At 42.1% G+C, this 24,476-nt stretch overlaps 1 protein-coding gene across 9 annotated transcripts in view; it reads right to left on the bottom strand.

Annotated features, from left to right (window-relative positions):
* The window catches only part of DAB1 (DAB adaptor protein 1), a 1,339,715-nt gene that overhangs the window by 312,132 nt on the left and 1,003,107 nt on the right, over positions 1 to 24,476 (bottom strand). For 3 of the 9 annotated variants that reach the window (XM_010803544.4, XM_015465675.3, XM_024990126.2), the window contains exon 1: positions 14,868 to 14,958. The exons of the other annotated variants lie outside the window; for them this stretch is intronic. The gene's annotated coding sequence lies outside the window, so the exon portion shown is untranslated. Of the gene's footprint in view, positions 1 to 14,867; positions 14,959 to 24,476 lie in introns of those variants that run through there. 9 annotated transcript variants of the gene reach the window in all.

Genomic DNA, 24,476 nt, shown 5'->3' with positions numbered 1-24,476 from the left:
GCAAACAACACGCCAAGTGAAAAAAGTTAAGATGAAAGGTCACTTATTGTGAAAATGGAAAATGATTCCATTTTCCTCCAGACTATCCAAAACAAATAATCCGAAGGGAGATAGAAAGCAGAGCAGGGGCTGCCAGGTGCTGGGGGAAGCAGGGAACGGGGACTGACACCTTCATGGCTACAGGGTCTCCTATGGTGGAGATGAGGTGTTTAGGAACTAGATAGCAGTAATGGTTAAACAGCATTATGAGTAAAGCAAGTGACACTGAATTATCGACATTAAAATGGTGAATTTCATATTATGTGAATTTCATCTCAATTTTAAAAAGGAAAAACAGAAAGTCAAAAACAACTCTCCCAGCCAGGTGCGCCGCATCCTTATTTAAGCACTGTGTGAGATGTTAAGACACTGAAAATTCCAGTCTAAAGGGACATCCAGTTTTAAAAACCAGATGAAGAGGTAGACTTCCAAGAAGCAGGACTTCAAGTGGCAGCAATTTGATGGATTAAAAATTGTACTACTACCTGACACTTCATGATTTGGCATACCTTAATCACTTCCATATAAAGTATAAAGCACTGAAAACAGGCTATTTATCAATAAGGCACAAAGGTGTGCAACAGTACAGATAAGGAGTCTCAGTTTCCACATCAGTATAATGGGAAGACCAACACCAAGAGTGCAAAATTTGGAAAATCAATGAGATTTGGGCACTTACAAAGCCCAGCTCAATATACAGTATGCCAGTCTTTATGTAAGAAAGGAGGATACGTAAATCTGCTTATCTTTACAAAAAGAAACAGGACAAACAAACCAGAAAACAATGAAGCTGTTTCTCTCCATGGGGAGATCCTAGATGTTACAATGGCAGGATGACCAGGTAGAAAGACATGGCAGAGGGTCATACTTTTCAGAGTAGATTTTTCCTTAATTTCTACATGCGGAAGCATATTAATGCTTCACATCTCAGATAAAAAAATAAAATTAACAGCGATGGAAAGTGGGGGAAGGGCTAAAACTGGAAGTGAACTGAAACAAATTCAATTGTATTTCAAAGGAGCATCATAAACAGTCACTGACGGGGTGGGAGAGAAATCATTAATATGAATAACTTACAAACACAGAATTTAACTGTTTACAACCTATCATGAGCAGGACCAGGGCAGGGAGTACCGCAAACAAACCTTGAACTCCTTTTAGTAGGCTTTTTTTGGTAGTGTTAAGGGAAAAGAAATTATGAAACTATTCCAAATGTATGATGCTGCTGCTGCTAAGTCGCTTCAGTCATGTTCGACTCTGTGCGACCCCATGGGCTGCAGCCCACCAGGCTTCTCCGTCCATGGGATTCTCCAGGCAAGAACACTGGAGTGGGTTGCCATTTCCTTCTCCAATGCATGAAAGTGGAAAGTGAAAGTGAAGTTGCTCAGTCGTGTCTGATTCTTAGCGACCCCATGGACTGCAGCCTACCAGGCTCCTCCATCCATGGGATTTTCCAGGCAACAGTACTGGAGTGGGGTGCCATTGCCTTCTCCCAAATGTATTATAGGATTGGGCAAATAAGTAAATTCTTTAATGTTCCTGGGAGCCAAGACTCTCACTGTTCAAGAATAACCATTAAAATATGGAAAGGGGGAAGCCAGGCAAGAGCCCTGTGGGGATAGTTTGGAAACTGGAGATTTCAGGGTTTAAACTCATGGTTTGTAAAATAAACATGCATCTGCATGTAGGTGTGTGTACATGTGTTTATATGCATATATTTCCTAGCCCTGTCCACTGAACAGGTCTAGAAGCAAAGATTCCCCAGTGACAAGGTGACACCTTAATACCCAGATTTTAGTTTCTACTACAACTCTTAGTCAAAAGACCGAGAGTTTCTAGAAGTGGGCTCTTCCAGAGCTGTGACGGGCAGGTACAAGATGAGCCCAACATATCCTATTGTCCCAGAAAGTCAATAAATGCTAAATCCAGGAAGCCATCCATAGGTCTTAAAGTGTGTTCTCATTTGTTGTCTGTAGTTGCAAGCAGAAAATCTGTGATCATATAATGGAGACACTGAACAACACCTCCATCAAGTTATCAAAATTAACATTAACAGAGATGAAAAAAAACATTAACAGAGATGAGCAGATGGATATCAGGTAATATCCTGAGAAGACCACATCACTATGATGCAGTATTCTGGCCAGGAATCTAATAATAACATGCATACAAAAATGTGGAGAAAAGTCTATTCTTCAAAAATGGCAAACCAAAGACAAAGGTAGGCTGTGGAAATATTTTAGATTAAAACAACCTAAACAGGTACAACAACTAAATGAAATATTAGATCCACTTTTTGGAGAGAAAATAAATGCTACAAAGGAAATCAGAGAGCCACTCGACAAATTTTAATATGGATGGCAAATTAGGTAAAAATATTCTATCAATGTTAAATTTATTTTAATTGATGTTTCCTATGGCTATATAGGGCTTCCCTGGTGGCTCAAAGGTTAAAGCGTCTGCCTGCAATGCGGGAGACCTGGGTTCAATCCCTGGGTCAAGAAGATCCCCTGGAGAAGGAAATGGCAACCCACTCCAGTATTCTTGCCTGGAGAATCCCATGGATGGAGGAGCCTGGTGGGCTACAGTCCACAGGGTCGCAAAGAGTCGGACACGACCGAGCAATTTTACTTTCATGGCTATGTAAGAGAATATACCTATTCTTAGAGAATGCATGCATGTGTATTCAGTTGCTTCAGTCATGTCCAACCCTTTGCAACCCCATGGACTGTAGCTTGCCAGGCTCCTCTCTAGATGGGAATCTCCAGACAAGCATACTAGAGTGGGTTGTCATGCCCTCATTCAGGGGATCTTCCTGACCTGGAGATCAAGCTCGCATCTGCCTGCCTCACCTGCATTGCAGGTAGATGCTTTACCCACTGAACCACCTGGGAAGCCCATTCTTAGAGAATACATACCAAATATTTAGGTATAAAGGGCTAAGCTACATGCACCATCCAAATGATTCAGGAAAAACAAATCTCGGACATGTATACAGCATATGTGTATGTATATCTATGGATATACACAGAGAGAATACACAAATACTAAAGCAAATGAGATAAAACTATTAGCAGGTGAATCTAAGTAAAGGGTGTAGGGTATTTTTTGTATGTTCTTACACTTTTTTCTGTAATTCTGAAATTATCTTCAAATTAAAAAAAAAAAAAAAAAAAGCCTAGCTCAGACCATAACACACCCAAGTATGTAACAAAGCCAATTCTGGCAACACCTTTCTTTTTAAAAAAAATCTCAGACCCAATTCCGGCTCCCTGGATGGACTGCTTTCTAATTCCCAAGGCTAGTTGAGTTTAAAATTAGTTTATGGCTGTCAGTTCTTATTATAGATTTCAACTTCATCCTGTATCTGCCTGGAATGCTTGACTTGACACAAGTCTCTTGACCAAGGTTGTTTCAAGCAGGTCTCTCTCTTCCTGAGCCCTGGACCTCCCCTCCAGACTTGCCTCCATGCCAGGAATTGCCCTTTAAGACTTTTTAATCAATTAACCCCAGAAATCACCACAAGCTCCTTTTGAGACAGGCCTGGAAACAGGGACCCTTTTCTTCCGTGCTGCAATGCGTGCAACTGAACATACCTCTCCTGGAACAAAAAAACACAAAGAAACTGTATGGAACTGCATGCATGTGCAGTTGGGGCACATTCTGAACCCCAAAGATACAAGGAGAACAAAAACCCAACTGCTACTTTTGAAGAGCTTGGAGCAAAAAGCAGCAACCTGTGCATGCCCTCTGCATGCAACACCACCTAAGAGGTGGGCAAAACACCTAAGCCATCTACCCAGCCTGACCCCTGGACACACTGCTATCCTCACTCCATATAAGGAAAAAGCTTGCCCCTCTCTGGGAGCCAGCCAGCAAGGGAACCTATTGTTTGTTCTCATTCGCCCCTGCTGCAGCAGGTGCCCCAATAAAGGATTTCTTGTCTGGCCTCTGATCAATTTCTATTGATTAAAGAGGCCAAGAACCCTGGTTGGTAGCGCTAATTATGTAGCCAGAGTCAGCCTTTGTTGGGACCATCTCCCTCTCCATCCCTGGGACTATGACTTTAAACTATCAACCCTTTTTCTGTTTTTTTTTAATGTGTCAAGGGCTAACTTATCTGATATATTCCATTTGGAAACTGCCCAAAATTTGCTCCTTCTCTATAATCCTTCTTTTCAGGGTCAAGAGAACAGGAAAGAGCAAGGTTTTGTGGAGCCCAATGGCAGTGCTTATTATTTAATTCTGCCAGGGATATCAGAAATGCAAAGGCTATAAAACTGTAGTAGGATATCTGAAGGTAGTACATCTCTCTACTGATAAAATAGCACCATCCTCACAGCCATCATTTGCTTAGACCAAACCCATCCAGAAAGATACCTACACTGACAGAACATATCCTGGGATTAAAACTCTGAAGGCCACAAAGTTGATAAATTAACAACCTCACAGCAGACCTGTTTTGCTACAACTGTACATGTCAGAAAAGGATGGGAAAATCACAGAAGTAGGAGACCTCTCTTGGCCTGAGACATCATGTTAATTGTGTTGCTTGTTGGTTATGTTCACCTGACATTATGAAAAAAAATAAAAAGAAGTCAGGGAGCTTATATAAAGTTTCATATACACTCATTCTCCAGAAAAGGATAAAATTAATGAATGAAGAAAACTGGAGTGAAGGGGAACAAAGAATTGGAAATGAAGGCAGAGGTAGAAAAAAGACTAGGACACAAAAACAATCTTCAGATTGCAGAAAATAAGCTCTAAGTTTATTGACGTCCTGGAGGACAAAGCAAAAAAGGAAATGTGATCAGTTACAGGTTCCACAAAGGCCATGCTCAAATAACCTGAAGCCAGAAACAAAATGAAAAGGGTCTATAGGCTTTCATAAAATCAACAGTGTATGGTCCCATGGACATGAACATCAGCACTGTCTCTCTCTTAAAAAAAAAAAAAAAAATCCAATAGGGAATTTTCAGTGTTCCTTAACTTATGTGAAGAGTATAATACTAACGCATAATGTGCTCAGTCATGTCCGACTCTTTGTGACCCCATGGACTGTAGCTCGACAGGCTTCTCTTTCCATGGAGAATCTCCAGGCAAGAATACTGGAGTGGGTTGCCATGACCTCCTCCAAGGGATCTTCCCAACCCAGGGATAAAACCCAGGTCTCCCGCATTGCAGGTAGATTCTTTACTGTCTGAGCCCACCATGGAAGCCCAAGAATACTGGAGTGGGTAGCTTATCCCTTTCTCCAGGGGATCTTCCTGACCCAGAATTAAACTGGGATCTCCTGCCTTGCAGGCAGATTCTTTACCAGCTGAGCTACCATAGAAGTCCCTAAAGCGTAATAGCAGTAGTAGTTTTAAATACAGTCAAAACAATCTGACTCAAGTTGTTTTAAACTCTCTCTGAACAAAGCATGCTTTCTTTTAACTTGAAAAATAAACCACTGGGATCTTGCTATACAGTTATCTGGTAGTCTGACATTTCTAGGGCAGATCTAGAATGAAAAAATCTAAATGGTCCATCAGTTTATTCATCTGTAAAATGGGATAATGCTGGCTATAATTCATGGGATTAAATGAACAGGAATAAATGAAAGTTATGTGAAAGTACTTTGGGGAAAATAAAATGCTCCACTCCAGAAGACAGGTACTGCTATTACTCAGGTATCTGACATCCTTTAGTAAGGAGATGACAGGAGGAACAGAAGGTGTTTCTTTAATCAAACTCAAAGCTCACAAAAGTCAGAACCAGATTTCAGCAATATTGAAGGAATTTATGTGACAGCAACACGGCATACTTAGGAACATTTCATTTAACTAATGGATCACACAGTTTCATTGAGTCTTTACTGCACCATGAAAATTCATTACATAAACTAATAGAGGATCAGAAAAAAAGTGTATAAGCTTAAAATAATTCCATTAGTGTTTTCAATACTTGGGGCCTGACTTCTAACCAACCTTCTAAAATCTTTACCTATGATTTTACAAAAATGTATCAGTAAGTGGCAGAACCTAAAGCAATAGCTGAGGGCTGGGTTGGACTCCTGCCTTACTCTCCCACTGACTGTTTATGTACCTTTAGGCACTTTAGCTATCAAACTAGTCTGAGCCTCAATTTATTCATCTGTACAATGGGCAATCCAGGGACCCCACAGTCTTCAAACTAGGGAGTAGGCAGCCCAGACAGGATTGAAAAAAAAAAAATCCACTGAAGTGAAGACCTCAATCTCTGTAATAGCTACTTACAATTATTTTAATATGAAAAGTAGATAGTTTATTCCTTTAACATGAAGATTCACAGTAGCATATATATATAAATTTTTGTATCTAAAAATTCATGTGCTGCTGCCAGGTGCAAATTTCAAATTGATTCATTAGTGGGAGAAAGAAGAAGTGATTAAAGAAACATCTACTAGCAGATGACAGGCTTCCCTGGTAGCTCAGTTGGTAAAGAATCCGCCTGCAATACAGGAGACCCTGGTTTGATCCCTGGGTTGGGAAGATCCCCTGGAGAAGGGAAAGGCTACCCATTCCAGTATTCTGGCCTGGAGAATTCCATGAACTATATGTATAGTCCATGGTGTTGAAAAGAGTCGGACACAACTGAGCAACTTTCACTTCACCAGCAGGTGACAGAGGGATACCACAATGATTGAAGAGGGGAGTGGCTGATACAGCTCAATTCTTTCAAGATGATGCTAACCTAGGAATTGCCCTGGGGCTGGAGACCAACGATGGTGGGGACAAGGGGACCAACTGGGAGACTGCTTGCATCAGTGGAGCTACTGAGTTTAAAAGCTTATGCTCTTAAATTTTTCTTTCCAAAGATACTCTAGATAAATGAATTCTCAGGAAGAAATACTAAAAGAGCAAATATCTCTAATTCCTTCAGCACATAGCCAGCAAGTTACTGGTTCTATAAACCAAATCAATTCTATGTACGTTTCTAAGCACCTACTCTGTACACAGAAGACTACATGGGCAAGTTACAGAGAGAGATGAATCAAAGCCTGGTGACTGCTACACCCTCCCAGGGATAGGGACTGGCCTCGGGTGGTCTTCATACCTCTTCCCCAACACCAGTCCTAAAACTCCACCTCCATCACCACCTAGCTTCTTAGCCAATGCCTGTCCTCATTTTGACCACACAAGCCACATGACATTGCGGGGCACAACGTCTATTTGCTCTTGGAGACTGAATGCCCTCTACTATTATCCCCGTTTCCTCCATGATGTGACTGAGTAACTTGAACTATGGCCATTCCCCGGGGCCTTATAGAAAGAAAAGACAAGTATTTAATGAGGCCCTCCCAGTGAAGTGGATTTTAAATAAGCAAGCATTGCATTTGGCAGCTTCACCTACTGATGTAGCTAAAATATATACCGCTGTTATTGACTCTCCTTTGCTCAAGCTGCGTTTCATTATCTTCAAAGTTGACAGTGGGGAAGAGAACCACACAGACTAACATCTGCCAGTAGTAAGCTGGGTGAGAAAGACAGATGTCCCCAAGCTGTGCAGTACCCAGGGTGGTCCTGGGCATGGGCTCATCCCTAGATGGTCTACATCCCAGTGCCTGTTCTGACCACAGGGGGCACCTTCCCACTAGCTGCACTCAAGGGAGATCTCAGCACAGAGATGCCACCCTCTCATTAACCAGAGAGCCAAGGAATGGGCATGTTCCCTCCAACCACTGACACCCCATTTTAATTTTTCTCTCGCTTCTCAAACATCAATTTTTTCTACCTTCCTTTGGAAAAAAACTAAAGAACCCATCATTTTCCTTTGCTTCATTAACGACTTGCTAGTCCAATCTCAATTACTGTAAAATGGAATACATGGATAGCTCAAATTTTCTCTACAAAAGGATTCGCTCTTGATGGGAAGCAACCCAATTTCCACAATTATCTCGCTCACAAAACGTATCCACAACAATGATAACCGTGGGGTTGTGTTTTGCTCAAGCCATAAATGAGGACGGATGCTCTGACAAAGGAGCGTGTGTTGCCCGTTGTTTCCTGATGTGTGAATGTATTTATGTGAACCTTCTCACGGGATCTTAAAAAACTTCCATCACATTCAGCAAATACCGAGCAAACTGCAAACACGGATTCTTTACCAACTGAGCTATCAGGGAAGCCTGCCATCTGCTAGTAGATATCTCCTGTCCACACAATACCCTCTTCACTGTCACACCCAGCAAATGCCTTCAACTGTCAGCTGAAGCTCCCCTCCGTGGGGAAGGCTTCCTTACCACGTTCACCCTTCCCCTGGAGCACTGGCCTCTAGTGATGAGTAAAGCAATGCAGGGCAGAGGCTCCCAAGCTTTGTTGCACGTTGAAATCATCTGAGAAGGTGGAAAGACGATTTACGTTTGGCTTCCAGGAGGCTCAATGATAAAGAATCTGCCTGCCAATGCAGGAGACCCAGGTTCCACCCCTGGATTGGGAAGATCCCCTGGAGGAGGAAATGGCAACCCAGTCTAGTACTGGTGCCCGGGAAATCCCATAGAAGAGCCTGGCTGGCTAGAGTCCATGGGGTTGCAAAGAGTCAGACACAATTTAGCAACTGAGCACACACACCCATTTCAAGGTTCTCATTTAACTGCTCTGAGGTTCCACCTGGGCATTGGGATGCTTAAAAATCTCCCCAAGTAATCTGAATATGCGGCAACATAGTAGGGAAATGCAGGCACAATGGTAAAGAGAATTCACAAGTTTCCAGGCCTTTGTGATCCACTCCCTGGTCCCACATGACTGGGTCTGTTATTAGATTCCCCTGACTCTGAACACTGCAAAATACTATGGCTCTGAGAATATTCACCAGATATGGTTAGTGTATTAAGTGACATAATTTATTTAAGATGCTTAACACACAGTGGTAAGTGCTGGGGTTAGGTAGGAAAATACCCTACCTCACAAAGACGTCCATGCCCTAGTCACTGTTATATGATTTTAGATAATTTAGATAATGGGAATCTGGACTTCTGAACTGATGAGGTCATACAGAGGCCTTGCCTGTATTCTGCATTTGGACTGGATGTGAATTTGCGGGGGCCAGAAAGTGGACCAGAAGAGTCAGAATAATGGCCCCTCCTGGAGATGTCCACTCCCTAATCTAAGTCCCAGCTTAGCAACCATTAGGCATAAGGTATAAACTTTTCAGCTTCACAGAGTCCATTCTTCATTGTTCAGTCACTAAATAGTGCCTGACTTTCTGTATAAACTGTAGCATGCCAGGTTTCTCTGTCTTTCACTATTTCCGGGAGTTTGCTCAGATTCATGTCCATTGATTTGGTGATGCTATCTAACCATCTCATCCTCTGCCATCCCCTTTTGCCTTCAGTCTTTCCCAGCATCAGGGTCTTTTACAATGAGTCAGTTCTTCACATCAGGTGGCCAAAGTGTTGGAGCTTCAGGTTCAGCATCAGTCCTGCCAATGAACATTCAGGACTGATCTCCTATAGGACTGACCGGTTTGATCTCCTCCCAGTCCAAGGGACTCTCAAGAGTCTTCTCCAGCACCACAATTTGAAAGCATCAATTCTTCAGCACTCAGCCTTCTTTATGGTCCAACTCTCACATCCATACATGACTACTGGAAAAACCATAGCTTTGCTAAGTCTATCCCTTATCCAAGGACAATTCACTGGATGATCAGAGTCACAGTTTGGCCTCGCAGGAAGAGTTAGATCCAGATTGGACATATGAAAAGATGGGTATATTCTCTCTCCCAAGAATTTGAACTCGTTAATACAGATTCTGTCCACAAGTAACAGGGCCAGAAGTGAAAAGATACACATAAAGAGGCTCTGAGGCAGCAAGGGGAGACAGCAGAAGTTATGAGTAAGCAGAAGTGGAGAAGCCACCAGGCGGAGAAATATATGTACAACTAGGGGAGAGACAGAGATCACTTTCCGTAGAAGTAGAAACAGGGTACCCAATGGCAGGGACAGAACAGTATCCTGTGCAATTGGAATGAGTTGACCTAGTCCCGGAGAGATATCCAGGATCCTTCCTGCTATGAAATCACACCCCAATGGCTGGGATGCTAGGCTGTGTGACAACTCTAAGATTATAGAGGAACTCCTTCTGCATAGATTACTCTTGCAGAAATTCCTGCTGTGCGTGGCCTTACAATGTCACATTCCTTCCTGTGATGGGGCTGTAACAAACAGCCTAAGACTCACACCCTGCTGTTCTTACCTGTACCTCTCATTTGAACCCTTAATTACATCACTCTTCATATCTTGCAGCTGACAACGTTGGAAATTCATGAACATCACCATTTCACAGACTGGCCTTGGCTTTCAAATTATGGCTCCACTAAGTCCCAGTTCTGTGACCTTTGGCAACTCCACTGAAGTTTGTACTTTACCCCTAATGGCTGCTAAGCAGAATAAATAAGATGACATATGCAAATTGTACAGGAGAGAGTCATTCCATATTGTTCTCTTTCCCTTCCCTCTAGTTCATTTGCATATCATTATTTGGAAGGAAAGGAGAGAAATTTCTGCTATTTATTTCCTATACCATATACCTATTAACTTTTCAATAGACACCTGTCAAAATGAATCAGGAAACAATTACCAAGAACCATCTCTGCTATGATGTGAAGTCTGATATGTTAACCAGACCTCCGGGCTCTTGACCAGCACATCTTCCCCAGACTTACAGTCCAGTCCATCCTTCTTGAAGGAAACACACGCTGAGGCCACACTACATCAGTCATAGATCCCAGAGCACAGCTTGGTTACCCAATGCTATACCTCCTCATCTAATCAAACTCAGCCCACTCTTTGAGGTCCCATCCTGAAACAGATGACATACTGAAGATAGTATTATTGCAAAGAGTTAGTACAAAGATTATGTGCCCAAGAGTGGGCTGAGTGGAAGGTTAACCTTGACGGATAGGCCAGGATCCCAGGGCTAGAATAGCAGAACCTGTTACTTCTCTTAGGCTTGAAGGGGTAAGAGAAGGGAAGGGTGACCAGAATGGGGAGCAAACTCAGTAGAAAACATTGCCATAAATGGAGTGGTGACATGCAGTCTAGGATACAGCAAGTCCAAGGCAACCCTATGATAAGAGAAAGCCTAAAAGCTGAGCAAAGCACACAGACTTCTTCATTCTCCTTCCTGTCCACCCTTCAGCCTCCTGCTAGAACTCAGCATTGGCTATTTCTAAGAAAAGGCCAAGAGGCCAGGAAGCCCATGGATGCAGTCCACGCAGAGGGAGGGAGGGAAGAGGGAGAGCAGAGCGCATCCTGGAAGAGCTGGCAGAAGACAGCTAGTTCAAGGTCCAAGGGCAGCTCCTCCTCCAGGAAAGCTAGTCACAGCCTTCAGCATCCCTAAGGAACGTCAAGCCTATACGTCTCTTGTGACAGAGCATGAAACTGAAGGGAGAAACAAAGAAAGGAAAGTATAATTACAGTTGTGATTACACTACTACATGCCACATTCTGCGATAAGCAGGCTACATGCCTTGTCTCATTCATCTTTACAACATAGGAAGGCTTATTACCTTTGTTTTGAATAAGTAGAAACTGAGGCATCGAACTGATGCAACATCAAGCCCCAGGTGGATCCAGATCTAGAACCCAGATGCACCTATCTCCCAACATCACACTGTTTCCATAAATTCACCCTGTGTTGCATACATTGCCACTTTCTGATCTACCCTCAACTTGTCCCTTGATGAGCATGAAGGCCGCCTGAGGTGATGGACAGTCTTCCATTCCTTTTACATCTCAGTTTGCCCCTGTGCTAATGAGATGTTAGAAAGTCCCACCTATAGATGAACAAATAAAATCACAAAAAACTTTGAAATCCCCACAATCCTATTTTTCTTCAGTTTAAAAATAACCTGTTTTGCCAAACAGTCAGAAACTTCTTTTTCCTCTTTAAACGGACTTTTTTTTTTTTTTTACACACATCTCATATTGGGATTCACAACTCATCACTCCTGCAAGAAATACCCCCAGGCTCCTTGTCTATTCAGGAAAGCACTTGGTAAATTTGGAAAACAGTTTAGATGAATTTCTGCCTGCCAAGTACGAGGATTCTGGGTAGACTTCTCTTAAACAAAGTTTTAAAAGAAATATTTGCTGGTTTCCTTAAGCACACCCAACAATAGTTTTTTTATTTTAATGGGCTCTGGTTCAAGACTTTAATACTAATTTGAAAACACACGTGCACACACACACAATATGATTAATAAATAACACAACCATGAAGCTCTGAATGGCTGACACTACATGGTTACATGTATGTAATGTTACCTGGTGAGTATTTCTATGCTATGCTTATGCTAAATCGCTTCAGTCATGTCCGACTCTGTATGACCCCATAGACGGCAGCCCACCAGGCTCCCCCGTTCCTGGGATTCTCCAGGCAAGAACATTGGAGTGGGGTGCCAATGCCTTCTCCGGGTGAGTATTTCTAAAAGCCCTCAAATGCCTTTCTGATATTTTATCATTGACTCCTTTAGCCCTCTCTGCAGGGAAGCAAGGGTGAGCTGGCCTGAGCTCCATGTGGAGGTTGAGGTCTGAAGCCCAAAGAGCTCCATTCCACACTCCCATCTTCATTTGGTACGAAGACAACACATCCTTGTCAGAACACAGCAACAGGGAGAGGAAAAGATCTCCAGCTTCTCTTTGGAGGGTGCCCTCTGGTCTCCCCTTCATCTCTGCACTCATTTGACATTTCCTTTCTAAAGACTGTCAACGTTTTGCCAACTACTTTCCTGTCCACACACTCATTTCCTCTACGTGACACCGCAGGAAGGTAGGCTCTGCTGTCCCTATTTTGCCAGGTTCAGACAAGAAGAGATGGGCCAGTGGTTTTCCAGCTGGGTAGTGTTGAAAATAGGACTGGAATTCATGTTTCTGGATTCCAAGATCTTTTTTTCATACCTTGACACCTAGCTCTGTCTTATGTTTCCCTGTAGATCATCTAGAGTTAAAATTAATACTATGGGGATGAGGGCAGGATGAGACTAAGAGGTCAGGACCCCATGGCCAGGATGGCTGGTATGTTAGCTGGTCCCAACCCTCCTCTCTCACTCCCAGCTGCCAAGACCACACCTCCTTTATCTGCTGACTCCAGGCCACACCTCCTCCAGTCTGATGGAATTCTGTACCTTTGCACAGCCACCTGGGCCAAGCCAGTAGGGTCACTGGCCCCAATAAAATGATGCCTTTTCCCTCCTTGGAGGGAACTTCAGCCTCTGGTCATTCAAATTTACAGTCTAAATTAGGAATATTCATCATTTCAAATGTACAGTCTAAATCAGGAATATTCATTATATTAGAAATAATATCCATGTTAACTCTATTCTTATAGAGATAGCAATACTAAATGACTTCCAAGAGCCAAACTGGTAAATGAATGACTCCAGATTTTTAATTAGGCTTATCTTTAAAAAATGAGTCAGTGTCCAGAAAATAGCAAAATTCTGTAAAGCAATTATCCTTCAATAAAATATAAATAAATTAATTAAAAAAAAAAAACCTGAGTCAGTGCCAATCAGGTGCCTATCAATAGGAAGTCCCCAGAAAGCAGCCAGCAGGTCCTGCAAATTCGCATGGCATTTGTGATTTTGTAGGTATTACCTGCTAATATCCGCCCACAGAAGAAGGGATACATGATCAAAAGAAGCATGAAAAGATCTCTTTCCCCAGGAATTCCAGGGAGAAACACCCACAAAAAATTCAGTGGTTAAAAACGGGGACATGAAATACTCCTTTGAAAATACTCCTTTGAAAATGAAAGCTATTTCTGAATCCTTTCCCCAAGCTCAAGTCAAGAACTTAAGATGGGAATTAAAAAAAAAAAAAATCAAAAGTGAATCATAACATATATATATTTTTTAGTTTTTTTAAATATTTTTAAAGTACCATTTTAAAACTGTCAATTTGATATGTAATGACTTTTCATCTCCTTTTCTCCAACCATGCTGTTGGCACAGTGCCATGAAATCACAATAAAGTAAGAAGTTGCTTCCAATAAATCAGGATTCTACAGCTAAAAAGTATGTTCACCTTTGTGTGTCCAAATAAAATTCTCTTAATGCCCTTGGAAAAAACACAAACTCTTTGTCTCTTTTTGATAGACTGAGAAGCTAGAGCTCCAAGAAAGAAGCTGACTTACCCAGAGGCCCAGTACTAGTAACCAGCTGTATCCAAGTTAAGACTGAAGTTGTTAGGCTTCCAGTGAGGAGCTCTAAAGCTAGAAAGGATCTTGGATGGCATTAAGACCATGGCCTAGAGACTTCATTTTTCAAATAATAACTGTATCTTAGGGAGATTGAATGGTTTGCCCAGAGTCACCCAAATAATAAGCTACATAAAACAACTAGCCAGGTCATCTGATTCCTAGTCCTTTTCTGACACCACCACGGTCCAACATATTCTCCATTTGTAACATAAGCCATAGAAAACACTTCTATTCAGTTTAATTTTATTAGACAATTTCTAACGTATCATTTGCTTTTACAAAATTCCTGCCCCAAGAACAAGCTGTTTTTTTAAACATTTCAAAAAGCATAAAAGAAACCTTTAAAAAAAAAAAAAAGAGTTAGACTTCAGCTCACGATATAGACAGAAAGTGCCCCCTGCTCAGAACAGAATTTACAAAACCGGAGCTGCACAGGGTGACATTCTAGAAAGCATTTCCCTAGAACTTTAGCAGAGGACAGAAAGAGCTCCTACCAGGGGAAACACTTCAGCACACTAGAAGTAAACAACACCCGAGAACCTGAGCAAATTAATTTCTAATAAAGAGCTCTACTCAGAGATTTTTTAAAATTAAATGTTACATTACCCATGTGATCAGACTGCAAAGAACAGCTCCTGAAGAGACAACTGCCCAGCCCAGAGCCACTCCACAAAGAAGGAAGGGCAAAGTTCACAGCTGGGAATCACAATTAGAAGTTTCAGTGATTGCCAGAGAAGGGGTTTGGCAAGGTGTGATCACGTGGGGTGAAGCATACGTGTTCTGCCACGAACACCATCAGAACAAGGAAGTGCAAGCAGAGCACCCCCGATCCCAACTCCAAATATATTTCTTTATTCATTCAGTCAAAAGAGTTTAATTTACTGACTGCAGGCTGTTTGCCATGCATTGTTCAGTTGTGGGAATGTGGCTTATGTCCTAGTGAAAGAAGACAAACAAAAACAAATGAAAAAGTCAAGTGCAGGCAGACCTCAGAGATGTTGTGGGTTCCAGACTCTCTGCGATTAAGCAAACAGCGCAATAAAGCAAGTCACGCGAGTTTTTTGGTTTCCCAGTGCATATAAAAGTTAAGATTACCTTATACTGCAGTCGATTAAGTGTGCATTAGCATTAGGCCTAAAAAAACAATACACATGCCTTAATATAAAAACCCTTTATTACTTAAAAAATGCTAACCATCATCTAAGCCTTCAGTGAGTCATAATCTTTTTGCTAGTGGAGCATTTGAAATAACTGCAACAATTATCAAAATGTGACACAGAAATATGAAGTAACTAAATGCTGTAGGAAAAATGGTGAGGATAGACTTGCTCAACACAGGGTTTCCCCATACTTTCAATCTGTTACCACACTACTGACCGGAGATATATTAATACATCTTTCATCATTGTTGTTTAGTCGCTAAGTCGCATCCAATTCTTTTGTGACCCCATAGACTGTGGCCCCCCAGACTCTTTCTGTTCGTGGGATTTCTCAGGCAAGAATACTGGAGTGGGTTGCCATTTCCTCCTCCAAGGGATCTTCCTGACCCAGAGACTGAACCTATGACTCCTGCACCGGCGGGTGGATTCTTTACCACTGAGCCCCATGGAAGCCGTTAGGTCTTTTGTTACCTGGATGTTATTGACTGAAGACATTTTTAGAGAGTGTTAGAGTTTTAGAGAGTGTTTTTAGAGGGTGATATAATTAACATTACCATGCAAAGTTGTTAGAGCTTAAAATTGATGAAGGGTTCATTATACAACTTACGATTGTCATCATCATTCACATTTTGCTCCGTTAGGTTTTTGTTCCAGCCTGGTGTATATTACAAATGCAACATTTTGAAAAATGACACATCACAAAATTTTGAGTGAAGGAGAATTTTTCGGTGAATTTTAAGCAGATATTTTCTGATAGTCCGAGCAACATATATATTAGTGTCTCGGGATGACGGTTCTTCAGAATATAGTTCTAATTCAGATGATATGAATATTAGACCAACAAAAAGACAAACAACCTTAGAAACTGACTCTGATATGTAAAGGGAAAATGAAACTCATGGTGCTGGAGTATGCTCCTTTGCTTCTGCAGAAGAGTGGATTGAAGACAACATTACACAAAAATTAAAAGATTTTACAGGTGTGTCAGTTATAACCATTAAATGTGACAACCTGCAAAGTGTTAGTGAAATAACAGAATTAACTTTTGGCTAGCCAAAATAGAAATTGCTGGCCACAGGCATTAGTTTCTACAAAAATCTCCCAGTCAAAAAAAAGCTAAAAAACGGTATCTGTGAAGAGCAATAACACAAGGTACAGTTAAATAAGGTACTCCTGTATGTATGCAATATGTCAGACAGCTGGGAAGTGCTGAGGAGGAAAATAAGAGTGGAGAGGGAAGAAGTGCTGGAAAGGGGAACATTTCCCAATGAGTAGTCAGGACAGGCCTCACTGAGTATGACTTACAGAAGCTTTTAAGAAGGCAAAGGTGATACCAATGCAGACTTGGGGGATGAACATTTCAGACAGAATGGACAGCAAGCCCCAAAAGCTGATCATTTTGAAAGATAGTGAGGATGCTGTGCAACCAAGCAGGACCCTAGGAGGCCTTCTCAGAATAGGCCCCCACCCATGTCTTCTGTCTGCCTTTTGCCTGTAGGAAAACTTTAGTCAAAGAATAAATTTAATCAGAAAAATGAAAAAAAAAAAAAGTGAAAAAATACAAAATGGTAGGAAAACAGTCAAGCAAGACAAAACAATAATAATTTAGCCATGAAACAAAGTCAAAGACCTTTAGTTCCTCCGGAAGGACTACAGATAATACTCTGAGCCATGTCCTTTGAGATGCTTCACAGGTACTGAAACTCCCATCAGCTGGAAGAAGTTAACTAAGGTGCCCATAGCACACAGACCCCAGACTGGTTGGAACCAGAAAGTTAATGATGCTGACTCTCAGTTACCTCACCACCAGCCAGTCAGAAGAATGTCCCTAAATTGACCACATCCTCACCATCTCCTCCAGGGCGGGGACCCAGTTTTGAGGGCATTAGCCTGCTGTGGCCCCCTCTGCCTGGCAAAGCAATAAAGCTATTTCTCCCTGCTTCACCCAAAACTGTCTCCAAGATCTAATCAAGCACCAGTGTACAGAGGCTGCATTTCTGCTACAGCTGGTGTGGACCAGAGCGGAGAGGGAGGAAGAAGCAAACTGTGAGGCCAAGACAGAGGCCAGAGCCAGGCCCCAGGGCACACAGGATGGGCTCCTCACTCTTCACAGCTGACAGGCTACCAAAAAGCAACGCTTCCCACCAGGCTGGGTTTTTCAGCGCTGGCTTCACTATTCACTCACCATGCAACCCTGGGAAAGGAAAACCTTTATGAATTAAGAACAATCATAAATTCATCTCATTTATCCCACTAATCCAGCTCCTACCACTGGAGTGAGATGATTTCAAAACACTGGACTCCCACGTGTCACCTCTCTTCCTCTGCAGAGCAGCTACGTGGGTTTAATATTTTCACCTCTATGTCAGATATGAAACTCAGACACAGAGAGTTCAGCTATTGCTCAGAAAAATACAGGTAGTGTCAGAACCAGGATCTGAACATGGGTCTTTGTGACACTAAGGGCCACAGCTAGGATGAGCTTCATGTATGACAGGGCCAGAAAAATGATGTCTGGAATGACTTAATGACACGCAGTGTGGAAAGAGTCACATGGCCTCGCGGTGGTTGTGGTTGTCCTAGTGACTCAGTTTGTTACGAAGGATGAGAGCTGGGCGGTCCCACGTGGGAACCCCCATCCCATAGGTGGAAGACTAAACCTGTCTGGCTTCTGTTGGTGAGTCTGGCTTCCAGAAGCCTGATCACATTGGGAACCTGAGGCAGCTACCTATCTCTCTGAGGCTTAGGGAGCTAAACTTGAAAAGAGAGAGTGAGACATCAAATTCCCTGTAGCTCTCTTAGGATGATGGGGTTTAGTCCTCTCTAAAGAAGACTTCCTGCCCCCAGTCCATCTGAAGGAGAGGAAAAAAATCGGTCATGCAGATTAGCACGTGTTTATTGCACTGGACTTTGCTCCCAATATATCAAGATTCAGTTTAACTCACGGGAGAAATGAACATGCTCTGGTCGCTTTTCTCTCCGGAATGTTCCACACCTTTTCAAAAGAATCTGTATCCAGACAAAGGTCACCTGTGAACAACTGAACTTGAGCCGATTTTATGACTGTTAGTGTATTGTCTTTCTGTACATAGCTTTCTTCTCAATGGACTGTGAAACAAAAGCAACATATAACATGAGGATAATGATGATGAAAATAGCAGCAGCCATGAGGTAAAGTCAATTTTAGACTCAGTTCCTGGTTCTGAGCTTTACTGGGTCCTAACCTCTCTAAGCCTAAATTCCTCATCTCTGAAATACAAACACTAAGGTTTATCTCACAATTTTACTACTATGGAGAAAAACAAGCATGTAAAAAATAAGTATGTGTGTAAAATTCTTGGGCCACTCTAATTCGCTAGTAACTGAGAGTTGTTATTCTGCATTAACATAAAGGTGAATAAGATTTACATGACAATTTTCCATCCATAATCTCAGATGATCCCCCAAACAAGTCCCAGCCCTTAATTTAGGGTCTTTCACTTAGTAGTAGCTCAAAAAGAGTTTAGAAATCATCCCATCCTTTCATTTTACAAACGGGGAAATTGAGGGAAATTGAGGTTCAAAGAGGGACCACATTATACCTTTACTAAAGCAACTGCCTTCTGTAACAATTCAGAGACTTCTTAATGATAAACTCAGTCAAAGGACAGCATGGCCTCAGAAGCTAAATGCTATGGGAACATCACCAGGCCATGGACGAATGTACCCAGGATCAAATGCAGTCATTGTGAAATCCAGAATCATCCAAAGGCTTTAGTAAAACTCCATTTTACACAGGAGAGTAGAGGAAAGTGCCTTGTGCTTTGAATGTAAATTGGCCCCCACTGACATTGGACTCTTGCTCAGAGAAATGAAGGCCAAATTTTTCAAAGGTTCTAATTGGCAGAAAAGTAGCTGATGGGCAGTGGGCTGTGTGCAAACCTCAACACTATTGCTTTCCACCTGTTTTTCCACTTACTCATCATCCAAGGGCTCCAGGAGAAGAATTCCACACTCAGTCTAACTTCTGTGGGACTGAACTGTCTGCTTAAAACAGGGCAGAATCTGACTATCAACTCTCCTTGCTCTCATCAAGACCCCAGCTGGGCTAGTGCCTTTGTCCAGGAATCCTGGGAGGAAGCCCTCTGCATTAAGGTTCTATGCCTCCCTGTCTAGTTCTCTCAGACCAGACGGGGTGCTGAAATTAACAATACAGAGCCCTAGTTTTCAAGCATTGTTTCTGTGAAAGGATTCATAGACTAAAAAAAAACGGCAGGTAAAAGCTTCCTTGGTGGCTCAGACAGTAAAGAATCTGCCTGCAATGTAGGAGACCCGGGTTAGATCCCTGGGTCGGGAAGAACCCTGAGAAGGGAATGGCAATCCCCTCCAGTATCCTTGCCTGGAGCATACCATGGACAGAGGAGCCTGGAAGGCTGCAGTCTATGGGTCACAAAGAGTTGGACATGACTGATCAACTAACACAATACCAAAGCAATTGAGAATAGGGCCTCAGGATGGGAGGGAAAGAACGCAGGGTTGGGATTGTGTCTATCTGTGTGTCCCCATATGGCTCTAAAAAAGTTTCAATTTTCCTGCGCCCTCCTCTGGTCCCACAATGGTGACTTTCAGAGGCCCCATCTTCTTCATTAAAAATATATATATTAAAGTTCCATTCGCAACAGTGTTGGCCTAAAAACAAATGTAATCTTCAACCCTAAAAGTTCATTTCCTTCTTCTGATTTTAAAAAATTAAAACATTGATCCTGGGCTCCTAAAAGTGGGGCCTGAGGTACGGTGCTATTGCTCTAATTGGCTACATTGGCCATGATTTTCTTAACCGAAAAATGGAATTGATGGCACCTTCCTCCAAAACCTTTGTGAGCATTACTGGTTTAATCTATAATTCATCCAGCACCATGCCTGGGATCCAGCAGATGTTCAGTTCAGTTCAGTTGCTCAGTCATGTCCAACTCTTTGTGACCCTATGGACAGCAGGACTGCAGGCCTCCCTATCCGTCACCAATTCCCAGAGTTCACTCAAACTCATGTCCATTGAGTCGGTGATGCCATCCAACCGTCTCATCCTCTGTCGTCCTCTTCTCCTCACATCTTTAATCTTTCCCAGCATCAGGGTCTTTACAAATGAGTCAACTCTTTGCATGAGGTAGCCAAAGTATTGGAGTTTCAGCTTCAACATGGGTCCTTCCAATGAACACCCAGGATTGATCTCCTTTAGGATGGACTGGTTGTATCTCCTTACAGGCCAAGAGGCTCTCAAAAGTCTTATCCAACACCACAGTTCAAAAGCATCAATTCTTCAGCGCTCACCTTTCTTTATAGTCCAACTCTCACATCCATACATGACTACTAAAAAAACCATACCTTGATTAGATGGACCTTTGTTGACAAAGTGATGTCTCTGCTTTTTAATATGCTATCTAGGTTGGTCAACTTTCCTTCCAAGGAGTAAGCGTCTTTTAATTTCATGGCTGCAGTCACCATCTGCAGTGATTTTGGAGCCCAGAAAAATAAAGTCTGACACTGTTTCCACTGTTTCCCCATCTATTTGCCATGAAGTGATGGGAACAGATGACATGATCTTCGTTTTCTGAATGTTGAGATTTAAGCCAACTTTTTCACTCTCCTCTTTTACTTTGATCAAGAGGCTCTTTAGTTCTTCTTCACTTTCTGCCATAAGGGTGGTGTCATCTGCATATCTGAGGTTATTGATATTTCTCCCGGCAATCTTGATTCCAGCTTGTGCTTCTTGCAGCCCAGCGTTTCTCATGATGTACACTGCATATAAGTTAAATAAGCAGGGTGACAATATGCAGCCTTGACATACTCCTTTTCCTATTTGGAACCAGTCTGTTGTTCCATGCCCAGTTCTCACTGTTGCTTCCTGACCTGCATACAGATTTCTCAAGAAACAGGTAAGGTAGTCTGGTATTTCCACCTATTGAAGCATTGTCCACAGTTTATTGTGATCCACACCATCAAAGGCTTTGGCATAGTAAATAAAGCAGAAATAGATGTTTTTTCTGGAACTCTCTTGCTTTTTCCATGATCCAGCATATCTTGGCAATTTGATCTCTGGTTCCTCTGCCTCTTCTAAATCCAGCTTATCTGGAAGTTCATGATTCACATATTGTTGAAGCCTGGCTTGGAGAATTTTGAGCATTACTTTACTAGCTTGTGAGATTGAGTGCAATTGTGCAGTAGTTTGAACATTTTTTGGCATTTCCTTTCTTTGCAATTAGAATGAAAACTGACCTTTTCCAGTCCTGTGGCCACTGCTGAGTTTTCCAAATTTGCTGGCATATTGAGTGCAACACTTTCACAGCATCATCTTTCAGGATTTGAAATAGCTCAACTGGAATTCGATCACCTCCACTAGCTTTGTTTGTAGTGATGCTTCCTAAGGCCCACTTGACTTCACATTTCAGGATGTCTGGCTCTAGGTAAGTGATCACACCATAGTGATTATCTGGGTCATGAAGATCTTTTTTGTACAGTTCTTCTGTGTATTCTTGCCACCTCTTCTTAATATCTTCTGCTTCTGTTAGGTCCATACCATTTCTGTCCTTTATCGAGCCCATCTTTGCATGAAATGTTCCCTTGGTATCTCTAATTTTCTTGAAGAGATCTCTAGTCTTTCCCATTCTACTGTTTTCCTCAATTTCTTTGCACCAATCACTGAGGAAGGCTTTCTTATCTCTCCTTGCTATTCTTTGGAACTCTGCATTCAAATGGGTCTATCTTTCCTTTCCTCCTTTGTTTTTTGCTTCTCTTCTTTTCACAACTATTTGTAAAGCTTCCTCAGACAAACATTTTACCTTTTTCCATTTCTTTTTCTTTGGGATGGTCTTGATCCCTGTCTCCTGTACAGTGTCACAAACCTCCATCCATAGTTCATCAGGCACTCTATCAGATCTACTACTTTAAATCTACTTCCCACTTCCATTGTATAATCATAAGGGATTTGACTTAGGTCAATAGCATGTTCAAAAGCAGAGACATTACTTTGCCAACAAAGGTTTGTCTAGTCAAGGCTATGGTTTTTCCTGTGGTCATGTATGGATGTGAGAGTTGGACTGTGAAGAAGGCTGAGCGCCGAAGAATTGATGCTTTTGAACTGTGGTGTTGGAGAAGACTCTTGAGAGTCCCTTGGACTGCAAGGAGATCCAACCAGTCCATTCTGAAGGAGATCAGCCCTAGGATTTCTTTGGAAGGAATGATGCTAAAGCTGAAACTCCAGTACTTTGGCCACCTCATGCGAAGAGTTGACTCAGTGGAAAAGACTCTGATGCTGGGAGGGATTGGGGGCAGGAGGAGAAGGGGAGACAGAGGATGAGATGGCTGGATGGCATCACTGACTCGATGGACGTGAGTCTCAGTGAACTCCGGGAGTTGGTGATGGACAGGGAGGCCTGGCGTGCTGCGATTCATGGGGTCGCAAAGAGTCGGACATGACTGAGCGAGTGATCTGATCTGATCTGATATCTGAATGGTCTAGTGGTTTTCCCTACTTTCTTCAATTTAAGTCTGAATTTGGCAATAAGGAGTTCATGATCTGAGCCACAGTCAGCTCCTGGTCTTGTTTTTTTCTGACTGTATAGAGCTTCTCCATCTTTGGCTGCAAAGAATATAATCAATCTGATTGTGCTGTTGACCATCTTGTGATGTCCATGTGTAGAGTCTTCTCTTGTGTTGTTGGAAGAGCGTGTTTGCCATGACCAGTGCATTCTCTTGGCAAAACTCTATGAGCCTTTGCCCTGCTTCATTCTGTAGTCCAAGGCCAAATTTGCCTGTTACTCCAGGTGTTTCTTGACTTCCTACTTTTGCATTCTAGCCCCCCATCATGAAAAGGACATCTTTTTTGGGTGTTAGTTCCAAAAGGTCTTGTAGGTCTTCATAGAACTGTTTGGTTTCTTCAGCATTACTGGTTGGGGCATAGACTTGGATTACCATGATACTGAATGGTTTGCCTTGGAAATGAACAGAGATCATTCTGCCATTTTTGAGACTGCATCCAAGTACTTCATTTTGGACTCTTTTGTTGACTATGATGGCTACTCCATTTCTTCTCAGGGATTCCTGCCTACAGTAGTAGAAGAAATGGTCCTCTGAGTTAAATTCACCCATTCCAGTCCATTTTAGTTTGCTTATTCCTAATATGTCGACATTCATTCTTGCCATCTCCTGTTTGACCACTTCCAATTTGCCTTGATTCATGGACCTTGGTCTTAATATTACGTTATTGTTATTCCTGAGAAAATGTAACTTAGGCATTCTTCAAAGACTGTAAGCCTTTTGGAAGGAGGCATGAGTTTGTTCCCTATGTGATTTACTCATTTATCAACTCCTCTGAATCTCCCCATAGCTGTGGGAATGTGGCCATTACTCAATACAGGTGCATACTGAATAATGACAATGAACTTGAAAGGAAACATTTTCTCTGCAAAGAGAAATTTCACCACAACTTTCTTATGGGCTATTAACTGAAACAAATATATATATATATATATATATATATATATATATAATACATATCAGAGCACTTGGAAGAAAAATCAATACCCCAGGTTCTGTGGCTGAAACTGAAAACGGGGACTGGAAGCCCCCAGGATTTCCCATAGAACTCTCTATTTTTTTAGGATGCTCTTTAAAAATAAGAGATGGGCAGATCCAAAAGAATATATATACTTGTACGTGCGCATGCACGCTGAGTGCGTCCAACTCTTTATGACCCCAGTGCCTGTAGCCTGCCAGGCTCCTCTGTCCATCGGATCTCCCAGGCAAGAACACTGAAGTGAGCTGCCATTCCCTTCTCCAGAGACTCTTCCCAACCCAGGGGTCTAACCTGAGTTGCCTACATTGGCAGGAGGAGTCTTTACCATAAAGCCACCTCAGAAGCTCATATATATATGCTATGTTACTTTCTGGTGTACAGCAAAGTGATTCAGTATATATAAATATATATATATATATGTATATATATCAGGTGAAATTTATTTATTGATTTCATATGTTTCATAAATATACTGTGTGTATATATATAGGTACACACACATAT

This window comes from Bos taurus, chromosome 3 (assembly GCF_002263795.3).
Source record: "Bos taurus isolate L1 Dominette 01449 registration number 42190680 breed Hereford chromosome 3, ARS-UCD2.0, whole genome shotgun sequence".
Lineage (NCBI taxonomy): Eukaryota > Metazoa > Chordata > Mammalia > Artiodactyla > Bovidae > Bos > Bos taurus.
Note: the sequence above shows the minus strand (reverse complement) of the source record. Positions and strands in the feature narration are given on the sequence as shown.